Below are 5,129 nucleotides of genomic sequence, written 5' to 3' on the forward strand. Positions count from 1 at the left end.
CGCTGTGTCTGTTCGGTGACCTCTTTGACTAGTTTTAACAACACCTTGTGCAGCCCCAGGGCTTCCCCTGTCTCTGGAGCATTTTTTGCTTCTTGGGGAGGTGTCGCTGCTTCTTTTGGTTGTGAAACATATGCACCCCTCTGTCTAGCTTGATCTGCCTCTGGACATTCAAATGATCTGTGTCCCCATTTATGACACCTGTAACATTGATAACCAGCTCCTCTACCTCGACCATTTCCCCTGCCTTGCTAGGATGACCTACCGCCTCTGGCATTATCACCTCCGTCTGTTGATCCGGGAGCTCTGGAACTGATGCCTTCCTCATTACTACTAGCAGTGCGCCCTCTGCCATATGACTGGCCTTTTCCCCCGCCGGCTCCTCGTCCTCTCCGGGCATTCTGCCTTCTAGTAATTTTCTCTTCAGCTTTCATCGCACTCTGATACACTTCTTCAGTGTTCTTCAGAGATAAAATACTGATTTCATCTAAAATTTCTAGTCTTGAACCATTTACATACCTGGCTATCCTTTCTGCGGCATCCTCTGTGTATCCGACTCTTAAGTTCACTCGGTAGAACTCCTCCGTGTACTCCCTTACCATCATTCCCTTCTGTCTCAGATTCTGCACTTGTTTGTGTAGTGCAATTTGATAGTCTTCAGTAGAAATCTACCCTTCAACTTGGCCATCATCCTTGACCAGGTTTTAATCGGCAACTTGTTCAATCTCTTTCTCTCCGTTTGGACACTATCCCACCACAGGGTCGTGTGTCCCTTCAATTTCGTCGCAGCGAACTTAACTCTGCAATCTTCACTGACTTCCTCACACTCGAAATACTTATCCATCTCGTTGATCCAATCCAATAAAACCTCTATGGACAAGTTGCCGTCATAGGTTGGGAGTTCTGGTTTGGGTTTACTGCTTGCCACTAAAACAAACCTCAACAATCTCACTTCTAGGGTCTCGCCTTCCAGTCCATCTGTTGCTACTTCAGCTTCCTCTTCGTTGTCATCGCCTATCTCCGGGTCTCTTCTTCTCCCTGCCTCTACTGCCTCCAAACGGGCAGTAAGAATCCTGATCTCCTCTCTCAGCCCTTCCTCCGCTATCCTTCAAACACCTTGCCATGACCTCGCCTTCCTCTTTCCATTTCTTCAACCAATTTCACCTGCTCTGATACCACTATGATGTGACCCAGCCCACGCTTCCACGTAACCTTTGTTGTCCACCTGTCCGGGATTAATGATGTTGGTGGATTCAGTTTGTTGTTTTGGCGGTTGATTGCAAATATGAGTATTGGATATTTTTATTGGAGTTGGTAAATATTAATGGGGCTCGTAAATGCCAACCTACCGGTACCCAGCCTTGGGTTTTGTCCTCCCGTTTGATCTTTTACACAAAATCTTTATGTTTCCCGGTCTTTGTGTGGGTTCTACTCTGTTATGGAAACTCTGCGAGGGTTCTTGTCAAAGTGTTTGGTCTCGTTCCTGCGCTTATGGCAAACTCTGGCTTTGGGCGTGGTTGCGAATGAATGTTGGTCTTCCGAAATTGCTTGTGCTATTTGTAAGGATTTTCCCTGTTGCATGAACTTGGCTCGGCTCTGGAGGTTAGTCTGCTCGAATTCTTTTACACAGTGAGATTTTTTTTGTTTAATCTGTTGTTGCTTGGACTCGATGTCTAGTCTCTCAAGCCACCGATTGTTCTTTACTGTTGTTGTTGGTACTCTTTACTTCTGCTATAGTGCGAAAGTCGTTTTGAGTTCTGGTTCCGATGTGCACAAGTGACGGCACAATGGTTCTCTCGGCTACAAATCAGGTAACTTGTCTCTCCGTGCTTTATATTCGCCCTCTTCTGGTATGGTAACTGACCAGCGCCTGCTCCTCTTATCTCAGGCTTATTTTGGTTGTCTGTGGCTCTGTTCCGTGAGATTCTTGGTCCGGTCGTGCCCAGGTATGCTACACTTTCCCTTTGCTTTTGTTATGTCTGGGTTCAAGTAACATTGTGCAATGTATGCTAACTGTGACTCGTTTGGTTTGTACAGGTTGAGGGTTCGACTCGAGGTGCGAAGACTTAACACAATTCGGTCTCCAAGCTAGACAACCCTCTGCCAGTAGGCTCTGTCTTCCATAGTTTGTCAACTTGCAGTTAAGGTTTCTTTTTGTTTCTGTGGTATTTGCCCCTCGCTATCTGGTTGCTGTGTACAAATTGGGTCGTTTTCACGACTTAGGCTTGAGTTTGGTTTTAGTTAAGGTTCTGGTCTGGCTATTTGGTTGAGGTTGAGGGTTTCCTTGACATCAAACCCTGGACTAGGGTTTGCCTGTTCTATCAGACGTTGTGTACTTGATTTGTTTTGGACAATATAATACTTAATTTGCATGGAACAGCGGCAATATAAATATAAATTATCTGTCTCTGTTTGTTTACGAAAAAGTGTGAAAGTTTGTCCAAAATTACCTTTGTTGCAATTCTCTTCTCCGGTGCTTTGATTATGTATTCTCCTTTCGATCGATTCGCTGTATGTCACTCTTCTGGTTATGAATTCAATTTGATTGCCCGTTTGCTCTGGTTGTGGGATTTATATGCGTGTTACAATGTTGCTTTCTGTTAAGAGAGGAAAAAAACACAACCTACAGTGGTAGGCCCGTACTCTGTCTGTTATCATTGAGTTCAACTAGTTAATAGATAAAACATAATGGCACAGCACGTAGGCAATGATACAGATGGACGATAGGAAAAATTTGCGTTCTATCTCTTTTTTTTATTTTTTGTATCTGGAAATGCTGAACCTTTTACATGTTTTCCATTGTTACATTTATACATCTTCGTTTACAGTTAATGAAATTGTAGTTACTTTCGGTTATAGGCAGTATAGTTGTATAACTACTAAATTCTCGGTTCTGTTTACATGACAAGATTTACATTTAGACATTTTTGTCTTTTCTTTTTAAGTTGACAGAACAATTTCTAATCTGCTGTTTATTAAAGTCAGACACGTAACAACCCTAACCGACCAACTAACTTTTGACTAATACAGCGATTAAGAGGAAAAACGAAATCCTACCTCCTGCTCTAATAAACTAAACATAAAAGACAATCCAAATGCTAAATCAACTTTCCAACCTGGCAGAGACATCACCCGGTCATGGCGCCCTAGCTGGATGCTCCTGCATCACTCCCATAGATAGATTAGGACTGGCAGTTACCGATTCACCTTGTGGTTAAAAAAAAAAATAGCCGACCATAATAATAATAAAATCATATTATTTTATAATACATGTTTATTTCACCCCTATGGACTTCTCTGATTTGAGGAGAGTCGTAAAGCTACAACCACTTGCTCATAAACAGTCTCTACCATAAACAGCCCTCCAGCGACACAATCTTCCTGCACTCCTGCACAGGCTGTGGAGAACTCCACACACACCTTCACAGCCTTTAGGAACATTATAGCTCTGATATTATGTAAAAAAACTGAGAGGTGCACAAACAGAAGAAAGAGATCCGCGCAATTCAGTGGTTTAGTTTCGTGGAGATCTACTGAGCCCAGTAGGTTAGGTTGAATGTTCTGAACTTTATATAGAGGTCTTGGAGTTGATTTCCAAAGCTGACTGTGTCTGTCACACATGTTTCAGTTAATGTCCTTGCCAGAGTAAGCACCATAATCAACACTAATGGATTTGCACTAGATACCATCAATGTATGCAGCTAACTGCCTAAAAATATTCCCAAAGTTTTACTTGAAAAAAAAAGGACCAAAAGCTATAGTTGAAAGCCACAGTATAATAGAATATATTGATCTGTATTCATAACACACCTTCACTACGTAACAAATCTATCTCTAGCCAAACAAGTCACTATAATGCTTTCGGCGTAGTTTGATTTGACTGCTAAATCAAAGTGCTGCTGGGACTGCTGGTTGACATTATGTTTTTGTATTATTCTAGCGGTTTGTGGTCATTTTCTGTGGTGGTCCTTCAAGTTCTACTTACGGGAATAGTACTTGCTAATTTCGTGGACAGGCATTTGCATACACACCGAGTTCTAGAAGACTCGCCAGATGTTCAATGCATTGATTTGCTGGGTCAACAGACAACGGTGGGAGAGATGGTTAGTATCAATCCGGTGGGCGGTTTGGTAACTGTTAAAACAATAACACTATACGTATTCAGCAAGTACTGTATACATAATAAAAATGCTGGCCATCTTGATCATGTTAATACAATTGAAATTTTGTTCTTGTTAGACATGTTAGTATTTCATTAACATACAATTTCCTGTGTTTTTAGTGTTTAATTAACATACGATTTCTTGTGTTTAGAATCATCAAATTCTAGTAGTAAAATGCTAACAAGCAATTATCAAATGTGAAAGATTTGCTTCACCTTGAAATTGATTGAGAGCACTTTGATTTCAACACAAAATGTAAATCTATGCATCCCGTAACTTGCAGTTTCAGTCTGTTGCTGTTTGCTTTAAAATTTTGAATTTAAATTTTAAACAGTTTACTTTAAAACAGATTTTGTTAAATTCCAGGCTGATCACTTCCACTGTCCATCTTATTAGTCAGTTGTTGTGATGACATTATTCTCAGCTGTATAGTTCGTTTTGCTTTGAAATAAATAAATAAAATCCATTCACGTTACGCTTTTTTGAATTTACAGCAGGATATGCTCGCCTCTGTGAATTACGAGTGTCAACGCTGATGAAGGTCTCTATTATATGAAGTTTGGTTAAAGGACCTAACTGGCTTCAATGCACTTGAGGACTCGCTTGTTCGTCTTCTTTGAAGAGCCCAAATTCCTTCAAGCAGTCTTCCAAGTCTACGGAAGCCAAACTGTATAATTTGTTGTCTATTGACTGTCCCTAGAAACTTGGTAAAATGGGAAATAGCTAACTGTTGAATTTAATAATAAGGATTGAATCCCAAAAACATCATATAATTATTATTGTGTGTTGCTCATAAGTGCATAATGTGACAGAATATTAATATTCTTTCCTCTTAACTAGTGAGCAAGTAAACAGTGGCAACTGAACGGTTTTTAAAGGATTCAATCTTTTCTTTCAAAATTTTGTTCCAACTAAAGACAATGACGGGAATAACTTTAACGGATTCAATATGTGCTTTCAAAATTATGC

This window comes from Pinus tabuliformis, chromosome 7, assembly GCF_031772625.1.
Source record: "Pinus tabuliformis cultivar Carrire ecotype Pingquan chromosome 7, CPIR1, whole genome shotgun sequence".
In the NCBI taxonomy this organism is placed as follows: domain Eukaryota; kingdom Viridiplantae; phylum Streptophyta; class Pinopsida; order Pinales; family Pinaceae; genus Pinus; species Pinus tabuliformis.